The 13,396-nt window shown below is 36.8% G+C and overlaps 1 pseudogene; it reads left to right on the forward strand.

Annotated features, from left to right (window-relative positions):
• Window positions 1-917: 917 nt before the first annotated feature.
• Window positions 918-1,432, forward strand: LOC122746065 (annotated as a pseudogene).
• Window positions 1,433-13,396: the final 11,964 nt, after the last annotated feature.

The raw sequence follows: 13,396 nt of genomic DNA on the forward strand, positions 1-13,396 counted from the left end.
TAGCTGTGTGACCCTGGGCAAGTCACTTAACCCCCATTGCCCCGCAAAAAAAAAAAAAAGAAGGGTGCATGCTTTAGTCATGGATCATTGCCAAAGGAAGTTCATTAGGAGCTTTTTATGTCAATTGCATATTTTAAATATATGTGTGCATGCACACAATATATGTATATGTTTATCTAGCATATATCTATCATCTATATTCATCTATCATATCTGTCTATTTTCTCTATATATACATACATGAATACACACATATCTACACATACATACACACATGCCTATACATAGAGTAATGGAGAGCTAGTCAACCTTAATCAAAGAAACTGTATTTCATTCCCCATATCTGACAGAGTCTGGTTATATAACCTTGTGTTAGTCATTTAACATTTCAGTCTTCATGATTAACAATACAATTCTTTAGTTCTTTCAATACTGCCATGTCCAAATACACACACACATATACACACGTATGTGTGTATCAATATAGCCTGCTTGTGTATATACACACATATGCACATACACACATATATTGCATATGTGTGTATATGTACACAAGTAGGCAATATTGATGCATACCAACTTCTTCAAGAATGTTTTTTGATAACAAGGACTATTCCTGACTTTTAATCTTCAGCATTTAACACAGTGACTTTCAATAAATCTTTGTTTAATTAAACTTCACTTAAGCACCCACTATGTGCCAGGCACTGTGCTAAATAGAGGGCATATAAAAAGAGATAAAATATAGTCCCTTTCCTGACAGAGCTTACAATCTAATGGGGAAGACAACAGAAAACAAATACACACACACACACATATGTTTATACAGGATAAATAGGGAAAGAGCTAAAATTAAACTAAAGGACTAAAATTAAGACGAAATGGGGGTCACGTGACCTTGAACGCTTCGAGCGGATATGCCGTTGGCTGCGACTGTGGCGCTGGCGTGCCTGAACCTTTTAAGCTGCGCCAGAGGGGGCTGAGCTCTGCTCCTGGGTCCCCAGGTGGTCAGACCTGCTTTCACCTCTGCGTCTCCACCGGACCGACCTGCCCCCGGAGTACGGCACGTCCACCAGTCTGCCAGCCACTACTCTAACTCTAAGGCTGCATTTCTGCACTGGACTAGTGAGAGAGACGTCTTGCTGCTGCTGGGCCTGCTCTCAACTGCCTATCTGGTCCCGACCTCTGTGGTGGACTACTCATTGGCTGAAGTCCTCGCTCTCCATGGTCACTGGGGTCTTGGACAGCTTGTTACTATGTTCATGGAGACAAGTTGGTGAAAAGAGCCAATGCAGGTCTCTTTATGCTCTCAACTTTGATCTTTGCAGGACTCTGCTATTTCAATTACCATGATGTGGAGCCTCTGAACTTCCTGAGAAAAGAAATGATTATACACCCATTGCCTCTGCTCTATCACATTATTAATCAATGAAAATGAGAGGAAAGTAGCAATGAACTCCACTGATGAGACCTCCCCTGTTCTCCAGTCAGGCACAGGTATTTCAACAATTGGTCTCTATGAGAAATATAATCGCAGAAGGATTGGATGAAGGAAATTGTGAGATTAGCTTGTGTTCCAAGTTCTGATGAGTCACTAAGTTGTCTCAGGTTCTCACTAGGTTTATATCTTTGTTAACCATTGTAAGCCGCCACATTTTAATTTACTGATTTCTTAAGAATTCAGTTATACATCATTCTTTTGTGACTGGATTTGTCCAGCAGCCCTGTTCCTCTTATAATTTTTGTTCTTGGGAATACTGGGCAAAAGAAGACATTTTGTTAATTCATATCATAAAAAATTTACAAGAAAAAAAAGAGGGAATGGGGAAAGCTTTCAGCAAAAGATATTATTTTAGTTCAGACTTAAAGGAAGCTAGGGAGGTGACTAGGTGGAACAGATCATTCCAGACTTGAGGGATAACCAGAGAAAATGCTAGAAGCCAAGAGATGGAGTATCTTGTTCCTGGAACAGCCAGGAGGCTAGTGTCACTTGATTGAAGAATACCTATTGGAGAGTAAAAAGATTGCAAAGTATATATGGATAAAATTATGAAGAGCTTTGAATGCAAAACCTTTTGTTTTTGATTCTAGAGGCAATTGGGAGCCACTGGGGTTTTTGAAGTAGGAGGGGTGACATCTTTGGACCTACTCTTTAGGAAATCATTTTAGTGATTGAATGGAAGCTGGATTGGAGTAGAGAGAGAGAAAACTAAAGCAGGCCGATTCAACAGTAAGCTATTGTCATAATCCAGAAGTAACATGCTGAGGACTTGCACTAGAGTGGGGGCAGTGTCAGAGGAAGCAAGTGTATTAGAGAGATGTTTCAAAGGTAAAATTGAAAGGTCTTGACAACAGCTTGGATATGAGTGGTGAGAGATGAGGAGTTCAGATCACTCTTAGGTTGGGAGCCTAAGGAATGGGAGGATGGTGTTGCCCATTTCAGTTATAAGGGGGGGGGAGGGGTAGTAGGAGGAAAGATAATGAGTTCTGTTTTGGACATGCCGAGTTTATGATTTTTACTTGATATCAAGTTTGAATTGTCTGAAAGGAAGTTGGAGAAATTAGATTGGAGATCAGCAGAATTGGGGGCAGGATAAATAACTATAAGGATCCTCAGCATAGAGATAGATGGTAATTAAATCCATTGGAGCTGATAAGATCACCAGTGATTAGAACTGCATCAGTCAAGGCAAAATATTCCTCAAAAGATAACTTTTAACAGCTGGGCATTTCAGGTAAAATTTTATTTCATTGTCACTTCATGGTCTGATCCTGAGTTTGAATTCCATCTCTTGTGATTTTTTGTTTGTCATAGTTCTTTGTAGCATTCTGACTTTGGGCAAATTCCTAAATTGCTCTGAGCTTCAGAGAAGCTAAAGGCTGTCACATATTTGTTGTGAAGGAAATGCTTTATAAATGCAAAAGCAATATGTAAGAAGGAAATTATTTTTAATCATCATAAGCCATGTCAAAAACCTACCTTCAGGGCTTAGCTCATATACATACCTAAAGGAACATCACCTAATGCCTATCACTGTTAGTGTTGTATTCCTCCTCAAAATATCATTCATTTGTTTCTCTGATTACATGTAACATTCCCCTACTAAAATGTGGGGTCATTGAAAGTGTTTTTCATGTTTGTCTTTGTAACCTGGTACCCAACATGAGATGTTGCACATCATTAGGGACTAGCTCTGTGATGTCATGGGAGTATGGAGTACCCAATCAGGAATTTCCACTAGGAAGGCAGATGAACAATTTTCTTGCTATTGGTAGTATTAGAGAATTTCCCAAGGGCAATGAGAAGGTAAGTGACTTACTCAGGGCCACAGCAAATGTGAGTCAAAAGAAAGACTTGAAATAATTCAGGTGTTTCTGACTCTGAAGTCAGGTCTCTACCTACCATAGCACCCTTAGCCCTGGATTATTAATAATTGAAATATTTAATTGTGCCAATTAAATATTAGAACACTGGGTTTAATTTTAATATTAATGATTAATAGTTGTTAATAATTTTTGTATTGGAGATAGCATTGCTTTTATTTGGCTGAACTTATATCATTCTCCACATTTACTAGACCTTGAAAATCCTCTGAATCAACTTACTGTACATCACAAATAAATGAAGGAAAGGAAAAAAAAACGTTTTTAAGCATTTACTATGTGCAAGGCAGTATATTAAGTGCTAAGGATTCACAAAAACAAAAAAGATAAAATGGTCCTTATTTTCAAGAAGTTTATATTCTAAAAAGGAAATATATCATAGATATGAGAGTGATAGGCAGGGAAGGCTTATTTGGGCTGAAGGTATAGAGAGATGATGGAGCTTAGGTTGGGGACCACAAATGTTTTATAGGCCTTTCTAGAAATGGTAATGTTAATTTGACTTTTTTTTCCTAGACATAAAGGTAGAATGGTTGGGTTGGGTACCATTCTTCAGAGGTAACTGTTGGAGATTTGGGATATGTTAGATTGTAACAATTGGAATGGCGTCACCTGCCGGAGACTTACTGTAGAAGAGTTCCACCCATGAAGGGAAGGTCTTTGAGGGCAAGACCAGGAGTCTTTTCTTTGGCGTCAGGAAGTGACGCGGGCTAGTGGGAGGAGGAAGGAAGAGACTGGCGCTCGCTCTGAGGCTCTTTCCTGGGGACTCTGGCGGAGAAGGGAGCTAGAAATGTGCTCTCCCTTTAATAGATAGGAATCTAGGCCTTTCTCTCTTTACCAAATTCTTATTCTCCTTAATAAATGCTTAAAAGCCTAACTCTTGCTAAAGCTTACAATTTATTGGCGACCACTCATTAGATATTTTAGACAGACTAGCTAGAATTTTAACCCTTAACAAGATATGATGAATTCTCACCAATCAGAAGCTTAGTGTTCCAAGGTACAAGCTGCAGTACAATGTAATGGGATTGATTTCTCAAAGTCATATTTCATTCCAAATAAAAAAGAATAAGGGAACACATTATATTTTGTTTTGTTTTTACCATTCTAGTATCCTTATAGATATCTATTCTCTAAGAGCAGAATTCCATTAATCATTCTCAAGTGAGTTGCTTTCATATGTTTTCATCCTGACCTCTTTTGTATCAGGATGCAATTTACCCCACGCCCCACACACCAAATTTTCATCATAATTAGAGACATTTCTCCATTGTCAATACACACTGACAATCAAGTTAAACAATTATCTTTTCTGCATCCTCAATAATAAGGTTAGTCAGATACATGGCAATAAGTATGTGGAAAATAGTATAGATATGCATTTATTTGGTTACTTGGACATTCATGAGTCATAGAAGATCCCCAATAGACCTATCTGTTTGCATTTTAATTAATTATACCTTCAAAAAAAAACTATCAAAGGTGAGTTGTTAAGATGTAGGAAAACATTCTTAATTATACATAAAATATTCAATACAATATCTGTATGCTAACCACATGGCCAAATGGAACTCTGCCCCTATAATTATTTAATCACCCACAATTAACCCCAATCTGTTGTCATGCATTCCAGTCTCAGTATCATGCACTGAAAGACAATTACAGTAAGATCCTCTAGTTTTCCTTTTTCAGGGAAAAAATGCTTTGACATGATTCTTCCCAACAAACATCGTTACATAGTTTAAGTCATGGCCACATTGAAAACTGAAGTCACGGGAGGATTAAAGACAGAGTATTATTTGTTCTATGTACTTTTATATTTCCATCAAGAGATATGGGTTTGTCCCTGGCTGTGATACTACCATGTGACTCTAAGTAAGTCACCTCATCTCTCTGGATCTCTTTCCTTATGGATAAAGTGGATGTTTTTAACTGGAAGTTCTCTTTGAACTCTGAGATCCTGTATTCCAGTTATACCTCTATACATGTGAAAATGAGGTCATTGATCCTTGAATAATATTGAAGATGACTGTCTATTGAACTATCCATCCTATCTTTCATGTTCCTGGAATAAAATTGGTTCCCATACTTCCAGAGAGATTCAAAGAAAGGCTAGAAAGTTACTTGTTTGGGATTTTTTTCTTTTTTGAGTTAAGCTCATACTATAGGTAGGAAGCAGCTATCTGAATGATTAACTCTAAGATTCTATGCTTTTTATAGTGTCCCACATTGTGGATAACTGCAACATCATGAGAAGGAAACTCAATAGTGCTCATAGATGTCTTTACCTGTTTTTATCACCAATACTATGATACGCTGTCTTCCCACTCTGATTTTGATGAGGAGAAATTGACTTTCTGTGGGTTTTAAAGAAGTTGTGGTTACTAGAGGAAAGGATATGTTTGCAGTTTCAGGCAAGTCTGGCCGTATCATCTCCTGGCTTAATAGTAACCCCAATCATTCCCTATTACATATTCTAGGATTAAATATAAAAACATGTTTGTGGGGTTTTTTTGTTTTGTTTTTGTTTTTGTTTTTTTGCAGGGTAATGGGGTTAAGTGACTTGCCCAGGGTCACACAGCTAGTAAGTGTCAGGTGTCTGAGGCCAGATTTGAACTCAGGTACTCCTGAATCCAGGGCTGGTGCTTTATCCACTGCAACACCTAGCTGCCCCCATGTTTGGTTTTTAAAACCCTTCACAATAAGGCCCCTTCCTAGCTTTCTAGTCTTATTATATACTTTCTCTCTGTAACGATTGGAATAACGCCACCTGCTGGATACTTACTGTAGAGGAGTTCTGCCCATGAAGGGAAGGTCTTTGAGGGCAAGACCAGGAGTCAGGAAGTGACGCCGGCTAGTGGGAGGAGGAAGGAAGAGACTGGCGCTCAGTCTCGCTCTTTCCTCTGGACTCTGGCGGAGAAGGGAGCTAGAAATGCGCTCTCCCTTTAATAGATAGGAATCTAGACCTTTCTCTCTCTCTTTACCAAATTCTTATTCTCCTTAATAAATGCTTAAAAGTCTAACTCTTGCTAAAGCTTATAATTTATTGGCGACCACTCATTAAATATTTTAGACAGACTAGCTAGAATTTTAGCCCTTAACAGATGGCTGACCACGAAGAGGAAAGCTAAACCTCACTTCTGATCTTCCGGTTGGGTAAGAAATTTCCCCTACCCTTTAAACTGCTAAGTACTGGCACACTGGCTGTGTTTTCCCTTTAAATTTTTTCGAATGGACCTTTTAAACTCCCTAATTACCCTATTTTTGATTTTAGTCTGTTTAACCAGACAAATGGGAGATAAGATCATGTTAATGCTTTGTTTTTGTGGATTTTCTATTTTTCTTTTTATTTTTGTTAAAAGAGCCAGCAACTTACTCACACAAGGAAATATCTCTCCCTCTCCCAACCATGCTTTTTCAGAGAAACCTGAAGAGATTCCTGCAGCTTTTCCCAGTTCTAACACTAATTGTTGCTCTAATTTTGCATGCCTGGAGGCAATGACCCACCCTCTAGAAGCTTTTAATCCCCTAGCACCTGGAGGCAAAGTGGGGGAAGAGGAATCCAGGCCTGAGTTCAAAATCAAGTCTGATTCAAATTGCTCTGGTCCCTCCCCTCCTCTCCAGACCCCACCCTCTACTCCTCCTATGGCCAAGCCCATTGCTTCCCCTGCCTGGGAAGTCCAAAGATCTAATGCGCATGCTCAACTTTCTCTAACTGCATTTGCAGCTTCAGGCTCACCCCTTCCCCAGCCTGGCTGTGCTTCTGAGACAACTTTAGAAAACCCTTTAAATTCCAGATATGCTCGTTTTGTTCATAATTTTGCTAACCTGCTTTTGTCTTTAATTAGTAATCTTATAAAGCATTTGTATGGTGAAAAGGCTGACAGACAATATAGAGGGGTTAAAGAAGAAAAACTTAAGCCGAATAAGAATGACAATCATCAACATAGTTCAAGACTCCGCTTCTTTTGCCATGGAAGGGTATATATTTTACAGAAATGTAGAAGTAAGCAGCAAGGTATTGATATGAGTATTGGGGATTTTAGATATCGGAATCAAAAGTGTTCTAAATTCACTCAGATTATTAATAGTATCAGTTCAGAGGTTACATAGGATTTCTATGCTATTACATATACATTTTGAAATTAATGGTATGGGTTTATTTTCATAGAGATTTTCATGCTTTTGAGATTGTGTCTTATACCTAGTTTCTAAAACAAGGAGAATATTTGTAAAAGCTTTTTATAGTCATGTGATCAAGTTTATATTTTATAATACTCTTATTGATATTAAGTTCATATTCATTTAGATTTCCTTAGTTTGAATTTCATTGTCTTTTATTGTTCCACCTGTATCTTCTTCTATTCATTCATCTATCTAATTTTGAAACATGGTTTTGATTTCATAATACAATGTTAATTCTAGGAGTATTGTGCTCCCATATTCTGAGTTATTTGTTTTTGTTATTTTTTCTCAACTGATTATTTGATCAAACTCTTTAAAGCATTTCCCTAGCAAATTGTTTGCCATGGCAAGTGTAAATTGATTCTAGAAGTATTATTTTTGATAAGCATATTCCAAAAAAAAAAAAAAAAAGAGGGGAACATTTGTAAAAGTTGTCTTTGAGATTGTGTTGTGCTTTAACTTGTATTTAAATATGTTCAGATTTTTCAAAAAAGTAATTGTATGCTAAGTAAAAAAAAAAGGTATTATTTGAAATTGTTGCATAATTATATATTATATTCTGAGTCAAGATGTATTCACATTTTTTGCAATCATTTATTATCCTCAATTTTTAAATCCATATGAGACTTGGATTATGGGAACTTATCATTTAAGACATTAATTGCCTTTATTCTGAGTTATCAGATGCCAGTTGGCCAAGGTGCCATCCAATCACAAGAGGAATACATGCAAGAGCAGACACTGAACTGTCACATGAGGGGAGACATGCATGAAGTCAAGGTATGGCTGAGAGAACGGCTTTTGACAAATGTTGAGGTTGGATTCTCTTGGTTTAATATTTTATTTTATTTTTCCCCACAATATTGTACAGATGGCTGGAAGTATTCATCCCACCCATCTCACTCCTACACCTGGCTTCTATGCTCCCTCCTATATGCCTGATGCCATGGACATCTTAATCCCATGGATCTGATTAAGTCTGACTCAGTTTCCTCCAATATGTTCGGTGGCATGGACGTATATTCCATCCACCTATTTTAAGCCTGGCATACTGTATGGGCAGTACATATTGCTCAAGTGTGGGAATGCTCATATCCCATCATTTCTCTGTTCTTTTATGGTAACCCCCATAATTATCTCAGGTGTCATGATAAATACAGTGTTGAATTTGGCCTTGACACCTGTTACCAATTATATTAGATTTTCTAATTTCTCATAATGGCATGAGGATAATTAGGCAGATGATGCAAAAAGTGATGAAACAAAGATAAAAATTATTTTAAAAAATTAATATCACAGCAATTGTCTTCTCAATTACCCTCCATAAGGGGGGACTATAGTAATATTATAATTTTAAAGAATGTTTCAATTTTTGTTTTATTATATGTTTCATGTGTAACAACTAAGATTCTGAATTCCCTTAGACATGTTTTTGAGAACTTTCATTGTTTGATTTGATTATTGACAAAGCTATTTTAAAGTTGTGTTAAGCTCAATTTTGTAGGAAATTTTCCTGGCTGATTACCAGCATCCACACATCAACCCCTGAAAAGACTTTGATTCTATGACTACACCTAGAGGACATCTGAGAAAAGACTTTCAGAGACTTTAAATGAACAGTTTTGATTTGTTGTTTTTGTTGTTTTTTTTCTCTTTCTGTTATAATATACACCATCTGTAACATGTATTCTCTGCAGAGGCCCTCCCTTTGCAAGACTAATGTCAAAGCGTCGGTTCATGAGGAAAAAAAAAATTGCCCCTCTGGACAAAACTTTCCTCTCTTCCTTTTCTATATTGTTGTTCACATATTATTAGTTAGCAATAGTTATCATATTGTTTCTACTGTTCCGTCAAGGAAACATTTTGTTTCTTGAGGAACAACAGGGGGGACTGTAACGATTGGAATAACGCCACCTGCTGGATACTTACTGTAGAGGAGTTCTGCCCATGAAGGGAAGGTCTTTGAGGGCAAGACCAGGAGTCAGGAAGTGATGCGGGCTAGTGGGAGGAGGAAGGAAGAGACTGGCGCTCAGTCTCGCTCTTTCCTCTGGACTCTGGCGGAGAAGGGAGCTAGAAATGCGCTCTCCCTTTAATAGATAGGAATCTAGACCTTTCTCTCTCTCTTTACCAAATTCTTATTCTCCTTAATAAATGCTTAAAAGTCTAACTCTTGCTAAAGCTTATAATTTATTGGCGACCACTCATTAAATATTTTAGACAGACTAGCTAGAATTTTAGCCCTTAACATCTCTTACACTTATTCTAATAAATAAATAAACAAAGAAATGAATCAATAAATCAATAAATAAATATTTTTGTTGGGCAATGAGGGTTAAGTGACTTGCACAGGATCACACAGCTAGTAAGTGTCAAGTGTCTGAGGCCTCATTTGAACTCAGGACCTCCTCATTCCAGGGCCAGTGCTCTATCCACTGTGCCACTTAGCTGCCCCCTATTCTTTGATATATTAACACTGGTCAATCAAGTAATTAATCAATATTTATTAAGCACTTATTATGTGAAGAGTTAAAGAGGGAGAGCATTCCAGGCTTGGGAATAAATCAGAGAAAATGCTTAGAGTTGAGAGATGGAGAGTCTTTTTCATAGAACAGCTAGAAGGCCAATGACACTGGTTCAAAGAGTGCCTTTCAGAATAAGATGTGAAAAGACTGGAAAAGTAGGATAAAGCTAAGTTATGAATGGCTTTAAATGCCAAACAGAGCATTTAATATTTAGTCCTGGAGATGATAGGGAGCCAATAGAGTTTATTGAGTAGATTAATATGATCAGACCTGGGCTTAAAGAAAATCACTTGGGGGCAGCTAGGTGATGCAGTGGATAAATCACCAGCCCTGGATTCAGGAGGACCTGAGTTCAAATTCAGCTTCAAACATTTGATACTTACTAGCTGTGTGACCCTGGGCAAGTCACTTTACCCTCATTGATTTTCACACACACACACACACACACACACACACACACACACACACACACACAATCACTTTAGTAGCTGAATGGAGGATGGATTAGAGTGGGGAGAGACTTGAGGCAGGCTTATTGAAAGCATTGACTCAATGGAAATTTTGACCTAACCCTGAATCCTGAAAGCTCAGACTTTAAAGGGGCCTTTAAAGGGTCCATATATTCTTGCCTATACTTGAACAAGATTTTTCTAATTCCTTCCCTAGTGTTCCCTTAGCCCTCCAAAGAAGATATTTTTGAAACAACATATATGTAGTCAGATCACTTGAAAAATCACACTGATTACAACCTATAATCCAGTTTTGTAAAAATTAGTTGGGAAAGATCTATAGTTGAACTAATGTAATATTCAGTACTTAAACTTGCCTTCTTCTCCTGTTTCTGCTTGGTGAAATCCTATCATCACCAAAATCAAATGACTCTTCTTCCATTAAGTCTTCCCTGCTTCCTACACCTATAAGCATTCTTTCTTTCCCCAAAAATGTCATGACATTTTGTGATTTTGCACATATTAATGATATAACAAATCAATATAGAATATGAAACATGCTCCTATCCCCAACTATGGTTGAAACTTAAGGATTTTTTCCCCTAGGATACATTCTTGTTCTAAACTTTTTCTCAGTGATCTCATTGATTCCTATAAATTTAAATTTCATCTCTATGAAGATTACTCATGGTTATATTTATCTAGCCCTGGTGTTTGCCCTGAATACAGTCCCATGTTATCAACTGACTAGTGGAAATTCTCAACTGAATTATCTTTATCACAGTACCTGCCTGTCTTTATAACTCCTCAATTTGTGTCAACAAATTGTGACACCATCATTCTTTTATTCTGCCTTGCTGGGAAACTTGAAGTTTTATTTGACTTGCCAATTTCACTTATATCCCATATGTTCATTCTACCTTTACAATGTTTCTTAAATTCATTTCATTTCCTCACTCATATGGCTATCACAGTGGTTCAGGCCTTCTCCTTTTGTCTAGACTATTTGAATATACTAATTGATCTCTTTGCTTCCCATCTCTACATTCTCCAAGCCATCCTCAATACTACTGCCAAGGAGATGTTCCTACAATACAGATCTAACCATGCCATTCTCCCTGCTCAATAAATTCTAGTGGTTCCTTATTGCCTCCAGAATAAAATACTCTTCTGTTTGACATTTAAAGACTTGGACAATGTGGAACCAACTTACATATTCTCTCCTCTATAGGAACTATGGTCCAGACAAACTGGCTATTTACTTGTCCTTAACACAAAGAATTTCATAACCTATGTTTATACAGTGCATTTACTATGCATTGTATATGTTTGCTTTTTCCCTCTGCCTCTTAAAATGCATTCTTCTTTCAGTGCTTAACTCATGTGCTGCCTCATCCATGAGGCTTTCCTGGTCCCTACCCTCACCTCAGACTGGTGGTATACCCCAACTGAAATTACTGTGTGTTTATGTGAGTGTGTGTATATATACAAATGCATCTAAATGTTGTTTTCCCTGATAAAATATAGGCTACCGAGAGGGAGGGCTGTCTTGTGTTTATCTTTGTATCTCTTGTTATTACTGTTTCTTAATAAAAGTCTGGTGATTGTTTGAATGAGTGAACACGTTTTCAAAATGCATTATAAAACTTAAGCACTCACTACATGTCACCTATTATCATTACTATAATTTAATCATCAATTCCCTTATTTTCATATCATAATCAATAAATACATCCTTAATAAAATGTTTGTGTCTTCAGTATATAGGCTTCTGAATTGTAATGCATTTTTCTCTGTGTTTCATGTCTCCTATTTAACTGAGAGTTCTTAAGGGGAGGAAACCTGGGACTTACTGAACTTGGTATCTTCCCATCACTTAACACAATGACTACTAGTAGGAGTATAATAATAATTATTTATTCTATTTGTATAGAATATTAAACATAGAAATGGTTCATAGGGCAAGTATTGTTTTTCTATAGACAATAAATCTAGTCATCATTTGAAATACTTCATCCATAAATTTCTTTTAGTCATTTTCTAGGAAAATGGTAAAGAAAATGACTAATATTTTCCTCTTCTGAATTCCTTTGACATATGCTCTCAGGAACAAGTCCTGGCATTAATCTTCATTAGGGGGTTAGAAAGGTGTTTGACTGCATTACTTGAACTTGCAATTTCCTCCATCCATAAGAGGGCAGCAGAGTCTTGCCTGTGCTACAGCAGCTAGTGCAGGCTTTATATACATACACACACATATACATATATGTATATATATCTACAAATGCATAATATACATGTGTATGTATATATGTGTATATATTCATATCTATATGTACATATGCATGTACACATATGCATATACACACAAGTGTGCATGCATGTGTATGCATTTATATAATCTACATCTACATATTATATATTCATGCATATGCTTATGTGTATATGTGTTTATGGTGTGTATGTATGCATGAGTATATATATAAACATGTGGTAAATGTATACATGTATACACACATACACATATACACACATTTGGATAGTGACTTTCATCATGGGTGCTTTTTACTCAAAATACTGACAATACATTTTGCAGTTAGTGGCCAGTAAATGTGCTATGATCTAGTAAGGGAGACTGAAGAGTAGCTAACCACATAAGAGGAAAACTAGATAAAACCAATGTCATGAAAAATCAGAGAATATGGAATATCTATTAGTAAGGTGATCAACAGTGTTAAATTTTATAGAATTATAAAGAAGAAGATTTAGAAAAAATAAAATCAACATTGGATTTGGTTAAGGGTTAATCCTATGTTGCTGGTTAACAACATAAGATTAAGAGATTCCTGGCCATTT

The sequence above is a fragment of the Dromiciops gliroides genome, chromosome 1 (genome assembly GCF_019393635.1).
Source record: "Dromiciops gliroides isolate mDroGli1 chromosome 1, mDroGli1.pri, whole genome shotgun sequence".
NCBI classification, from domain to species: domain Eukaryota; kingdom Metazoa; phylum Chordata; class Mammalia; order Microbiotheria; family Microbiotheriidae; genus Dromiciops; species Dromiciops gliroides.